The sequence below is a fragment of the Leuresthes tenuis genome, unplaced genomic scaffold (genome assembly GCF_036924035.1).
Source record: "Leuresthes tenuis unplaced genomic scaffold, fLeuTen1.0.hap1 SCAF_16, whole genome shotgun sequence".
NCBI lineage: Eukaryota > Metazoa > Chordata > Actinopteri > Atheriniformes > Atherinopsidae > Leuresthes > Leuresthes tenuis.
Window position 1 is genome coordinate 15,588,663 of NW_027325370.1, and position 15,230 is coordinate 15,603,892.

Below are 15,230 nucleotides of genomic sequence, written 5' to 3' on the forward strand. Positions count from 1 at the left end.
TGTCTGGCTATGTCAGTCATCACGCCATTAGGTTTACCAAATGAACCCTGTTGCCTCACTTTAATCTCCTCTTTGGCTGCTTGCGATCTCATCTGCCTTTTATGCAGATGCTGGGCATAAGCACACAGTTGGTAACAGTGTTAAGGCCAAGTTTAATTAAAATCTAATATGTTGTTGTTGTTTTTTTCACAAATGAGTTCCTATGTGATTAAAATTGTTTTTTTTATAAATATGCAGTTTGTTATAACAATAAGAAGTTCAGAGAGTATTGACAAACACAGCGTAATCCATTTTTAATTATTTCATCAACTTTGCATAACTCCTAATGAAGACATAATAGATTTATCTAGAGTTGTCTGACTCCAAGATAAAGTGCAAATGGAGATCCTATGAAAAAGACTTGTTAGAGTTAAAAAAAATTCACAGACATTATTTAACATGCCAATGATTATCATTTTCATCACCTCGCTGTGTACATAAATTAGGTGTGATATACAACATACTTTACATACAAACATCCTGACAGCAAAGACAATTACATCAAAGCATGTTAACAACTTAACATATATTCAGTGTTGACCACAGGCTACACTAGCGGGTGCATAGCAATTAATGCCTCTAACAAAGATTCATTAGATAAAATACAGGCTCAGTTTATCTCCGTAGTCCAGAGAAGAAAACAATCATGTTCCGCTAGACTAAACTTCTGCTATAAATCTGAACATTCTGGATATGGGATGTTATAAAGCATTTGCTGGAAAAGTGTTTTGGAATCCACATTTACTTTATTCTCTGAGTGTAGTTTATGTGAAGATTAAACTGTATGGTCTCTCATCATTGTAAGAGCCCTTTGAATTCATCCCAGAGGTAAAACCCATTTTCACGCCCTGAATGGACCCTTTGTACAAATAGTTGAATGCTGTCCATGGTCTACAGTGTTGGGCTGATTCACGTTCAATTCAAAGTGATGGAGGCTCTAATTGAACAGCCATTAAGACAACAATTAAAGTGACACTTCATGAATGAACAGAAACTGAGCTGGATATTTATTCAGTGACAGGGAAACAGTTCATCATACCACTGATCAAATCTATCAGATAGATCTTAACTGCTTAATTACTGAACTCACTCAAAAATATTGCCCCCGTAAAGATCCAAGGCCTGATACTAGGGCTGAAATGCTACAAACCTTGTTTGGAACAGCAATATAAAAATCAATGTCCCTTGAATTTGGCAAGGCCATGCCTCACAAACATAACAAGGATGCTGATGGTATTAGCACAGTCCAATGAGTTGGCATTATAGCTGCAAGGCCAAAACTGAGGTGTGGTGGATGAATGGCATCACAGAGAGAATATCATCCTTGGAAAGCCTTTATTGTGTGTTTCATTAAACGATGTACTGCTTGACAGGCAAAGGATGAGGAAACTAGCACAGAACAGATGAGACTAAGCCACCTCAACTTTCTTTCTGGCTTATCATCAGTTCTATTGTACCTAATCATGATGTTCTCATATAGTTCTCATATAGTGTTATTATTGCCCATTCTTCTTGTTCATATATGCTGTCAGTTACTTACTCTGCAAAATAGCAGGGCAGAAAGAATGCATGTTTTTCAAATGTGGTACTCCAGCGTCAGACCACGATATGGTGACTGTTTCCTCACTCCATTCATTCACATTTATGCCTCACAACTACGTTTCAAAACTTTTCATCTTCAAGTGAAAAGTTCAATAAGTAAAGTTAAAACGATCTGTATACAATACAGCTTGGATCATTCAGAGAAAAATGTGCCAAAGAAACTTGCTATGCATGATATAGCAAAAATATATCCAGAAAATCGCCATTCGACCTTGAAAATGTATAAATGTTGATATGCATAAATGATTGGTTGCAAAAAAATATTTTACATAAGTACTGTCTGGGACAATACTGGAAATTCACAAATTTAGCAACACAAGCTGCTTGCAGTTAATTGTGGTTCTTGATATAGAATTAGATTTTTTTAAAAGCTTCATGTTCTGTGCTGTTTCTGACAGAAAGTAAATATTTTTTCCAGACTGTCTACTTCTTGACTCATTACTCCCCCACTACATCATGTTTTCTACCAACACAGTCTCACAGCAAAACTTGGAAAGTGGAACAGAAACTTAATCTGCTTTGTGTCCAGAGAGAAGAATTTCTCTTCTTTTTCTTGGTGCTGGACAAATAATAATTGTATTGAGGAGTAGGGTCTCAAGGGATTTTATGGAATTGTTGAAAAAGGAAGGTTTTTCACATTTGATAGGCAAAAATGTCTATATTTAGAGGTGAGAGAACACTACGTGGTTAAGGTTAGGATAACATAATCACTTGTGTCAAAACAGACTGTAATAGTGTAGTGTATTGAAAAGAAAGTTGTGTTAGGAGGCTCAAAAAGCCACAGGCCAAGACAAAGCCTTTTGGCTTTTCAACAAATCAAAGGTAGAGTTCTTTGGCCACAGTTTAGCAACAAGCACATTTTAAGCACAGTGGTGAGAATGGTTTGTTAGGGTACGCCTTGCTGTCTCATAGACAGCTTACAGTCAATGATTCAACTATTCGTTCTGCGTCATATCAAAGGGTGCTTTGTGTCAGAGGTTAAAATCAAACTGAAAAAGTATTTTTCCACAAGATGATCATGTTAAACACTATAGCAAAACCACCAAGAAATGACTTTAAAATTAATTAAACTTTGACACAAAAATTCTGCATAAAAAAAGAGATAATGAAATTCAGTAAACTTATGTCAGATAACTAAGCAAAATACTTTTAAGAAGTAGTTTTTTTTTCGTTAAAGGAAGCTATTCTAGCTTCAGAGTCCAAATTCTTATTCAGTAAACGTATGAAAAAGCTAAAATTCCTTGTGTTATTGTTCAAACACCAACTTTATCTGCATACATGTATCAAAGAGTGTCAAATACAAATATTTGGTTTTCTTTGTTAAAGAAGCTAACCATTCCCGCATTTTGGGCTTACATTTCTGCATGACTGCAGCTGTCATATATTTAAAAATTGTATCTGATTTAACAAGTTGGGATGCTGCTCTGAGAGCTGAACCTGCATTATCACCAAACAAGAAAAAAAAATACATTTGAAGAGCTTTAACATAATTAGCAAAATGACCTTAGATTTAGCTTCCAACAAAGCGAGAGTAAAAGAACAATAATCCAGAAAGAGAATAACAGTATACTTTTATGCGATAATCCAAAAGTTGCCTGTTACCCACCTGCAACCTCATCAAAATGCAGATCACCTTCTTTCTATTCATCCATTAAGAGAAATGTAGCATGAAGAGATAGTTATCAAGTGAAATAAGTCAGGTAAATGGCACCAGTGTAAGGAGCAGTTTCTGGTTCAACCTCAGCCATCAATTATGTGTCGATAGGAATTTAATGAATTCATGTTTTAGACTGTTCAAATCTGTGTCCATCTCGGGTTTAGTTTGCTCATTGTCTACTTCAAAGGGTAATCTAGAATAAAAATGTTAAATTGAACCAAATTGTGATGAATTGATCCGTTGGTGGAAGGACTGAATTCCATACCCCCATCCTGTCCTTGTCGTTCTTCCATGCCTCTCTCCTCCCCTCGTCATCTCTATCACCCCCCCCCCCCCCCCCCCCCATCCTCCTCTCACATCTTGCCACTCCCTTTTGTCATCCTTTCCTTTGCTTGTTTTCTTTCTCCCTCCATCACTCTCTATCTCTCCCAGGCCTGACTGATGGTGTGTTGAGGCAAGGCAGACGGACGGTGGGTGAGGGATCGCCCTTGCCAGCCTCTGACACTAGGTCCCATTCAGGCCAAGGAAATGATCGATGTTAAATCTAATTTTAAACACCTCCAGTTTAACTCTAGTAGACAGACGGAGAGTGGAGGCTAGCGTCTGGCAACACAGCTGGGGCAACCTGATAAGACCTATGGTAAAGTCTACCTGCACATGTGTTTGTGTGCTTGGATGTTTTAGTGTGTATTTCCTCCTAAAGACTTTTTTTTTTTTTTTTACACAGGGGCCATCTGTGCCAATTTAAAGGGGAGTTGAAGGGCACTGCTAACAGAGATTAGGATAGGAATAATACCCAATCAAATGTCACCGAGACCAATAATTGGTGATTGACAGCTAGAGAAAAATGTATGTTTGTTCACCTATGAATATACTGATTTTTGTTGACTGACCTCTGCATATATCAAAAGATGCATACAATATTTCTGAGGAACAATTGTTAGGCATAAAAAAAACATTTGTAAGGGGAGACTACATCAGAGCAAATGAAGAAGCCAACAAGAGGTGAAGTGTCATGCTTGTTAGACGAGAATCACAGGCAAGGGTAGCTGGCATGCTATTTGTCTGCTGAGTCGTTCAGGGGTTTCAACTCTCTGCAGTGTGCCGTCAGTATCTCAGATTTTGCAGGCATGCATAGGCTGAGGTCTGTCTGAGCAGAACGTGAATGAAGTGAGAGAGGTGAGATCTTTGTGGTGTATGTGTAGGATGAGGTTGTTAGAAAATAAGTAAAGTCAATTTATGTGTAGTATTTTTCTAAATGAAGCAAAGCACTGGTTAATGGTACTCAGGTGTACAATAAAGAAATTGATCTTATCTTCTTGCCCAGCAAGTTATGCGTCAAAATGTTGTTAAGTTGGGTTTTTAATTACAGACAACTGCTTGAAACCAATTTGCCCCTGTTGTTTCTTATCATCATGTTGGCGAGTCTTTCAAAAGAAATGGACAAAGCCTGTAATCACTGATTAAATGCCAGAAGCTTGTCAACAGACAGCATGACACTAATGAAATAATGTAAATTATGGAACAGGTGATGGGGAATATTCAGCACATCCTAATATACACTATAGTCACAATTATAAGGGAAATTATGTGTATCGAGACTGATTTAATGTTGAATATACACAATGCTCTAAGTCAATCCAAGTTGTTACTGAACCTCAAACATGAGCGTTTGGCAAAGGAAAAGTGCCATGTGTCTTTAAATGGGATATAGTACACTACACTGCTCTACTATCAGATGTGTAGAACTCTTAGGTAACTACATTACAGAAAGAATTTTTCCAACAAACTCACAACCAAGTTCTCAAAATACTAAATGACAATTAAATAACATAATACAGCTTTCATGCTAAAGATGTAAGACAAAGAACAAAGAAGCCGCTTCCTTTTTATGCCAAGATGTACCTGCAGAACAGCATGTCTGTCTCTTGGTTCTGTTTTGCAGTGTATGATTTCTTTAAAGTTCTTTTAGACTTTCTAGCAGCTGGCTGACATATATCAGTACATAAATATCAAACGTAAATATCACCTATTTGAGCATTATACCATCTCAATGTGGTACAAAGCATTGATTAGATCTGGCTTCTCCAAACATCCTTTCAATTAGCCTTTAAAAAAATATTCAGTGACCAGTACAGCCACTCTTTCTCTCGACAACTCTCATTAGCCCCCCATCCACGTAGCCTGTCAGGTTTTTCGATCCATTTATGATCAGCATTTGCCAAAGAAGCGTTTCAGCGAGGGATATTGTCTACCTGTCATTGTAAATCTCATATTTGAGAAGTGCCCACAAGTTCTCAATGGGAATGAATCAGGTAAAGAAGGTTGTCCAGTAGTTAAGACTCGGAGGACTCTGATGCAGCACTTTATCACATTATCTGTTTTAATGCAAGCCATGATGTTTGTTCAACCATAACCATGTTGTTTTTCATGCCCACTCTTAACCACATTGTTATTTAAGCATACCAAACAGCAACTGAAACCAGAAACAAAATCAGTTGCAAAATCAGTTGCACAAAATACTTTGTATTCATGTATAACTGTATTCCTCTATGCAGAGGTATTTGTGTCCATTAGCTCCAATTCAATAATAATTGAATATTATGGATCATATTCTGTTTATCTGCTTGCATAAAGGATCTTGCACAAGGAAGCAAGAGATTTAAGACTTTTTAAGATTTTCACTCCATTCTGAACCACAAAAGGTTCAACTAGCAAATACTTGATGATAGAAGCCAGTATCAGCATCCTGGACTCATCATCAGAATGATGATGCCCTGTGCCTGTTAGCTGTCCAGCCATAGACCCATCCAAAAACACCATCTGGAATCACTGTCATTTAATTTGTCCATAAAAGATAAGAAAAAAAAAATTCTTCTGGAATTCTTTGGGCCAATCTTAAGCTTCAACTTCTGAATATTAATTACTTGTGGCTGTAATTCCTCCTTCCTTGGCCATGCTTCTGAACACTCTATACCTTGTACTTTTGGACACTCCAGTGGTAATTTATAGTTCTGGAAAATAGTGGAAATGGAGATTTATGGGTCTGTACTCTCTTAATATTCAATTTCAATCACACCTTTGCAAGTAATTAGTTATTTTTTTCTACATTTCTCTTTGTGTCCTTTATTCTTTATTTTTTTATATCATTTTGCCTACTTAATAGACTACAATTCAACAAGTACAATGTCAAGTGCTTACAGCTGACTGCAGCAATATATGACTGGGTCATTACTGACTGATCCAAGGTCAGTTTTCCATAATACATAATGTGCATTGCAGTATAATCGGCATTGCACTCTTATAGGGGTGGGGTTATTTCAGCTTATATAGGGTTGTCCACTCACCCAACTTTGGACATCTGGACTACAGGCATCAGCGCAGCATACACAGAATAATGAAATTGTTTTAAAACAGTTTAACAGTTTAAAACGGTTTAAGCTGAGCAGAGGTCAGATAAACAAACCTATTCATCAGCATTGCTGATGTGAATCTTAGCGTTTGTCTCTGTCTCTCCTTTAAGCTTTTGTAACTGAGCTTGATGATGATTTATGGCTGGCTGGGTGAGCTGATTAAATCACTGAACGAAACGCCAGGTAGCATTACTGAGACTAGCACCACTCTATAAGGCTGTTGCATGGCAACCACTGTGTCACCATCTATCTGTCTGTCATTTTAACTCCCCAGTTTTCTCTCACATTTTCTTTCTATTTTCTTCCCAGCGCTTATTCTGTTTGTATTTCTCTGCATGAATAGTAGAAAGTGAGAAGATGAAAGCCCCGTTGAATCCTATCAATCTTCGTGGATACAGCACTACAGAGCTGGATTAGTAAATTGTACACTGTTTGTTGATGTAGTAAGCTGTAATTGGATTCACATGTTTGAATTCTTGCACGCTGATCTAGTGTAGATATATTCAAGTGCAAGTTTTAACTCTGATCACACAGCAGTGAGCTGAATTCTCTCTTGTGGAATGTGTCAGCACTTTGTTTACTGCGTAGGTGCATTGATATTGCTGTCTCTCAGCAGATAGACTTCAAAAGTTGGAAAAACAATTTCAAATTTGCAACCAAAATCCATGGCTGATCAGCTACAGCTCTAAACATTTGAGTCACAGGGTCCAGTTATGCTACAGCACAGTTGTTTTACAGACTTCAGTGTTGTGAATCAAATCCATTCAGTTCCCCAAAGGCCTCGTGTCAACTAACAGGAACGGGACTGTAGGTAGATAATACTACAGAATTGGGTGGTGCCAGCATGGTGGAAGTGAATATCAAAGGTATCCATAATGTTTTGCACACTTCATGTTTAAAGCTTGGACAGCACCAGCTGTAAATGTGCTGTCTTGTCAAACATATAATATACCGGTTAAACAGCCTCCCAGCAGCCCCAGCAGTTGATGGCCTGTAAATTGTTGATCAGTGGCTTGGCACAGGCAGGGTAAATTGATTCCAGGAGACTCCTCCAGGAGTGAGGTTGTCTCTACAAAGGCCAAATATACAGCCATGCATTAGAATGAGCCGGAGGAGAGGAAAGTGGAGACCGGCGAGGTGATGATGGAGGTAGAGAGACAGAGGAGAAAGAAGGGTGAAAATGTCTGTTATTCTGTATGTTACACACAAGAGACACAGTGCAGAGTGTAAGATGGAGAACTACTAGATAATGAAGAAAACTTGATATGTTTGTGTTGCACAAGTTGAGCATAACTAAAAGACCGAATCAGCTAAATTTTATACAGAAACATTGCAAAGCCAAACATGTTGCACCACACAGAGACCCATTTGCATGAATCCGTAAGAAGCACTGGATTTTTTGTACAGCAATTCATTACACAGTCATATTTTAAAGTTCAGCCAGTGAAAAATACACGAGAACACATAGAAATACATTGTTGTACTTTAACCCTTCAATGTCCTGCTCTACTGTTTGGTAGAGGACATTTTTCAGTGACAACACTGTATCTTCTTCAAAGGTAAACCTGCCTGAACAATCTACCATGCTCTTTAGGTAAGAAGTAAGTAAGGTACAGTAAAAGTAAGTTGTTATGTCATGACTCCATCAATATTTGTGGAAAAAAATTACATTAAACATTGTTTTTGCCCTGAAGAAATTTGAAAAACCAACAACAATGAAAAAAAGCTAAGCTAAGACATTGAAAGTTCATTCCTATTTTTGAGTTGATTATTTTATAATAATAATTATTTCAATATTAATCAAATATTAATTATAGATGATGATAGATGATAGACAGACAGTTAGATAAATCAGATAGATAGCTAGATAGATAAATCAGTGTCACTACCTCTCCTGTGGGACTTTGTTCATTACCTTGCAACGATTTGGAACCAAACACAGACCAAAATCCTCAAACAAAAGTTAAGAATGTTATTTCTTCTCCCTAAATGTAATTTATCACTTTTAGGGAAGCTGCCACAAGTTAAGTGGATTGCCAGTAATTGTGGCTGGCCCACCACTAAACAGAAACGACTAAACCAGCTCATCAGGGAAGGATTTGAAATGGAGGGTAGCAATCTCTTTATCCCTTAGCAGAGAATTAAAGGTGACAATCGCTCTATTCCTTAAGTCGGCTTGCCTCTCCTTTCTATGTCGTGATTTTCTTTATTTTCTGGCTCCTTGCTTTCTAGCCTTATAGCTCAGCTCTGTAGAAGCTCAGCTCTGTGGTATAGACGAGATATACTGTTAGAATTGTATTTAGTACTTAACAGAGTCACTAAACGCAGGACTTTTTCTTTAAATTAATAACTCCCAGATGTAATGCTTTAAACCCCACAACAGCTGCTGCTGATTTTGCTGCAACATGTGACAGAATTTCTTTTTAAGGTCTCTATATATTAACTTATATAAATATAAACTATTAAATGCATCAACATAAAGTTGAAGCAAAATCTCCAAATGGCTTTGTTTTCTCTTTTACGAATAAGTCTGTGGCTATGAGCAGAATGTCAACTTCTAGCTTTGTTGTCTGTGTGTTCAGTCGCTATCTTTGGACAACTTTATAGAAAATTAAGAATCCAGAGCATGTGGATCACTTTACACAGGAGGTCCTCAGACAGGCAAGCACAGTGCAGGCTTTGCCCTGAACAAGCACCTTGCAGAGGAATGTCTGGGTGCCTTTATTTAAAGCAAACAGATTCAGATGTTCATTTAGACCTGCTGCAGCTGTTACCTCTGCACTCTTATATGAAACAGCAATAGAGTAGAATGTAGACTGCATGCTCTGCACTATAATAGTGTTATGTTTTTTTTTTAATGAATTCTTGAATTACAAAACAGCTTTTTAGACACTCCATTCTTCGAATGATGTAGCTTTGTTTGATTTAACTTATGGTATGGTGAATGATGAATGATAATTCTCATCAGTTATGAGGAGAAACAGCATTTCCAGCCACATCCCCGGTGCTTTTCTGCCACATAAAAAATTCAAAAGACAAACATACTTACACAATAAAATAAAAAGATGACATATCTAAAACTACACCTTCTTAACAATAGCAGATTAACATTGTAACTGTCGTCATTTTAACAACTGCATTTGAGTTGCTTCCCAATTTGTTCTGTGCATGTGTTGGAAACACACCATAGTGAACTAACTTCTACCCTTTTATGATTTCCTGCATCAATAGAACCAACCAGATTTTCACTACGGATGAAGCATGCCAATCATGGCTGTATTAAGGAGAGATGGATACTAGACGCCAAAAATGGTCCCTATTTAGATGCAATTGCTCATGTTCTTAAAAGCCTGTCCATAACCCTGAAGTCCTATTTCCAAATAATATTCAGTCTTTATAAATGGCAGTAAGAAAAGCAACTGCTTAGAGCAACTTTTTTTTTGTAGAAATGAATCAGTTATTGAGTTAAACGACGGGCAGAGTTCATCCTGTTGGATGCCATCATGTTTCGTGAATGAAATTTGTGATGTTTATAACGACTGATTTACAGGTCAGAAGTTAGTGTCAGTGCTAAAATGTTTTCATTTTCTTAGCCAGTAAGGATTTTTTGTGTTTGTTTCTTTCTATTTAGCCTCATAAGGTGTTTTGAGAACATGGACCCTTATCAACACGGCTGTGTGAAACCGATGAAAAAGTAAGTGACACTCACACAGTGAATGTGAGTGGTATAGGGCTCGGTGTAATTGACTGGCTCACATGCATTCACACACAGTGGGACTGTGAATGGAGTGATAGGATCCTATGATAGGAGTCCAAGTGTAATTATCCAGTGGTCTCTGCGTGACATCTGCTCATCTGATAAACCAAGGGTTAACATATCTCTCTTAAACATCTCAGATATTGCAGTGTGGTCTTGAACATATGTTTTGTGGAAGTGTCGGTGTGCGTATGAGTGAGAATCATGTGATGGGCTTGTGATGTATCCATGTACATCTCCAATTTTAAAAGTAGCTATGTCGATAGATGAAAGTTTTGTATGTAATAATCAATACATTATTCAAAGAATTTCTTGTTTTCAAGTTTGACTGGTGTCCAATGATAAACACTTATGCTGTTGTATATCTTACTATGTTCTTGTATCTGGTGTGTGTGCGTGGTGCAGCAGCTGCTCCCTCCTGTTCTTCTGTTCACCTGTTGTGATGTGGAACTGTGTACGAAGACATTTCACTGCACAAATAGTTTCTCTCCATTTTTGTTGTGTACATGTGTACATGTTGTACTCCATGTGTACATTGTGACAAAAATATTCATCTTTGCATAATCTCTACGGTTAACCAGCATTAAAAGCAACTTTGATTTATTTTTCTTCCAAGTGCATTAATCATAATTACATTTAGATATGGAGTCACTTAAAATACAGTAAGAAAATTAACAAAAAAATTACACACACACACACAGCTATAGTTGAATAAGAATGGATAAGAACCATGATAGAAGGAAGTGAACATTAAAAAGAAAAAGAAAAAAAGCAGTGATCATCATTAAATCCAGGTACAGAGGAAATAAGGTCATGCATATTGAGCAACAAACCAAGAGTGGTAGCAGTGCAGTGTGTGGAACAGGAATTATTTAAGTTAGATATTCACAGGAGAGTCTCATAGTTTAGCTGGGTGCGACAAATATTAGACCAGTAATTTCAGAAGGGCTACATAAGAAAAGTAGAAGTTAGGAGGCCAGTTGTTAAAGTAAGGAATAATTTCAAAGAGTGCTCTGAGCAGAACTGCTTGTTTTGCATTAGTAAATTTTACCAACAGCAAACACAGCTGTAATGTGAAGCAGGGTCTTAACATGCCCAGGGACTGGGTTCAACAGAGGACAGAGGTGATCTGATATAATTCTTATCAAATGGGGTAACCAGCAGCTCTTACATTTTTATTAAAAGCTGCAAAGACTTTTTCTTATTGCATGACACTGAACATCTATCAGCTGCAGCCAGAGGAGGAAAGAAGAGAGTTGATTGAATTCACTGTCATCCAGAGTTTAGCTGGGAATGACTTTGGAACCAAGTGCAAATAATAATTCAATTTAGCTTTTTTATTTCTATTGGAGAGCTGCATTTGTCTTTAATTTGCCTTAAAGCAAACCAGTGGCTTCGTTCATAAGTACATCTGGTATGAGCCCAGGCTTTGTTATGTAATACCAAAATTCCTTCTGAGAACCAAGAAATTGATCTATTACGAATTATCTTTTTTTGGTCTATTAATGTGTTGGAATACTTGTGGAAATGTTCAGCAGTTGGCATTGTGGTGGAAAAAATAATAATGATCATCCAAGCACTGTTAAGGTGAAAAGCACTTGGTTTACTGAATCGTTCTTGTACAAGAGAGAGCAAGACTTCAGCACAGAGCACCTGTGTTAGAGTGTAGCTCCGACTTACAATTTCAGTGCATGTCGTATTATACCCGAACACAGAAGGAAAAAAAATGTATTGGACTGTGCAAGCTAGCTTCTTATCTCTGGTTACTGCTGCTGCAGAAATGAAGTTGCTTCAAATCACTATACAGGAACCTCGTTTTTTTTTATGTTAGTACTTCTAACAAAGGCCATGGGACAATGATCACAAAGACGAAGCTCATATACAGTACTGTACCCCTGATATGATGGTTAGTGACCTGAAGGAGATTCTGTATGCTGTGTTTGGAAACAACTTCAGCATAAAGGTTCAAAGGCAGGTTTTAGAAGACAAAGAAAAGTTCTTACAATTGTGGTGAGTCTAAGACCACCATGACAATAAAATCAATAATAACAAGCGTCCAGTTGAGCCATCAGCCCTGGAACATAGATGTTATCTGCTGTCATCTAAGTCAAGTCAAGCAACAAAGCCTTTGACAGGTCTTTTCAGTGTGGTAGGGAAGGTACTTAATAACCAGTAATAGATTAGAATTCTCATAAATTTATTTTGAAATAATCAGAGGCAGGATTCAACCAATTTAAATCAAAATCCCCTCAAATCATCTCAGACAGCAACAGTTTTTGTCAGAGAAAACCGAACACATACCAATTACATCAGCCCCAAAATTTCTGAGAGGAATTTAGGTAAAAAATGTTATGGGCATGAGAGTGTGAAATTCAACTGTAACTGTGGTGATATGGCTAAGTTTTTAAATACTGAATTGCGAGTCAACCTATGTTGATAAAAGGTTTTCTTGATATGTACGTCATAAACTCAAATTTCACTGAATTATTTGTTAAATGGTAGACTAATAGACAAATGCAGCTCAAATTCAAACATAAGGACGAGTTAAAAGGAAGCTGGAAAATAGAGTGCCCACTGGCAAGTGAATGGTACAAACCTGTTTGAGATGGCTGCTTGAAAACCAGCTGACCATGATGGTGTTGCACTCATAGATTTTGCTGGTCTTTGTCACCTGAATATGTGCCAGAAATGGGTATTTATGCTGAGTGAAAATATGAAAACTGACAAACTATATTAAAACTGTTGTCTTTAACTATAAAGACTAAGTTTTAATACACCCTCCACTTTTTGGGCATGTTTAGCAGGTTTATTCTTTTTTTTTTTCTAAATAAATTACACAACTCCATTACATGTGAATACTTGCTCCACAACACTGAAGTGCCATTAAATACAGAAATAACCTGTAAGAGTTTAAGAAATGCTTTTGTGGACTGCAAATTGCATTCTTGCCAATCACCAGGCTCAAACTGAGCCAGAAAGGATAAATTGCTAGCTAGTCTTAAGACTAGAAACAGCTGCCAGGACATTAAGTGCTGTGCCAGGAGGAAACAGAGAAAAAGAGAATGTGTAGGGAGTCTGTGCCATTGATTCAAATTGTTTGTGGGGTTTTTTTTTTTTTTCAAGTTACCTGACTGCAGCTCTCTAAAGTGATTTAATTCCCCAGTGTTATTATGCTGCCATCGGGTGTTGATTTGCTTTGTAGGGCTTTGTTCTCTCTTAGTTTATATATAAGTGTGTGTTTTTTTATTTGAGGTATACGCTGTCGCTAACAAAGTTGTACCAGTTCCACATCTGAGCAAATATTGACGAGAAAAGAAAATTAGTAATACTGGCAGATTTGATTTCTTTTTTTCAAATCCAGCATGCATTAGGATTTCATATTGCTCTGCTGTCTCTGGCTTATATTTGGCAAAGGCAATGAGACTGCTCTAAAATCAATAGTGAAGAGAGGTGTATCTTGGAAATTGACCAAAAATGTAGGCCTCACATAAAAATCCCATTGCACCCACACTATTAAAAAAAGCACTCTTCACTTTTAAAGAGTTAGATATGCAATCACATATATAATCCTCTCTAGATCACACTGATAAAGAGACAAGGGTTAGCTTTCAGTGGAGCCAATAAAGTTTGATCTACTTGCAGACGTTTAAAAAAAGCGGGCACAATTTTGCCTCTAATGTGAAGTGAAAAGCACTGGAGGAGAAAATCATTTCATCATTCTATCTGTGACGGTGTCACAGAGGGAGAGACAATTGACTAATATGTGTGTGCGTTCAGAGTGTGTGTGTGCGTGCGTGCGTGCGTGCGTGCGTGCGTGTGAACGAGAGCGAGACAGACAATTCAGTGACTGCCCAGAGGATAAATGATTACCTTTGTTAAGATGGAGCTTTAAGCTGAAGAGACTGTGATGATGTTCTGCGATGAAGGCTCTGTGTGAATCCCATCGGCCACTGTACATCATCACCCACTCAGTCTGATTCATATAGACTTGTAAGCAATGCACAGCTCACATAGTGTCACCGCAACACCTTAACATTGAACTGTACCACCTCACGAAAAATTCACTTTTCCAGTTCTTTACTTCCTCTTTGCATTTATCGTCATTAGTTAATTCCATATACTGTATAATAAAATCAGACTTGGCCTCCCATGTGAAATATTCAGACAGAGCACAAGTGACATAAATTCACATTTGTATCTAATGTCAAGCAATGGGAGGCTCTTGTGCACAAATATTTAAACTACATGATCATTGTGGTAGGGGCTGCACGGTTTGCTATTGCCGCACAGCAAGCAGCTTCCTGGCTCGAATCTCAGCTGGAGCCTTTCTGTGTGGAGTTCGCATGTTCTCCCTGTTAATGTGTGGGTTCTGTCCAGGTACTCTGCCTTCCTCCTACCATCCAAACACATGCATGTTAGGTTAATTGGTAACTCTGAATTGTCCCTAGGAGTGAGTTAGTGCATGGTTGTTTGTCTCTATATTGGCCCTGTGATGGACTGGTGACCTGTCCAGGGTACCCTGCCTCTCGCCCAATGACAGCTGGGATAGGCTCCAGCCGCCCGGCGACCCTGCGTTTGTGACAAATATGATGTGCAATCCTCCTGAATCCTGGTTCCACTTTCAAGAGGTCTTGTTTAAACGATCACACAGTTGTCAGAGACTAGAGATGTTGCTGCTCAGCACTAGTGGATTTGTGCATGCACAGCATTTGGGGTTTGCGTGTTTGTGTCATAAAACTACCAGCTAAACTTTTATAAATTA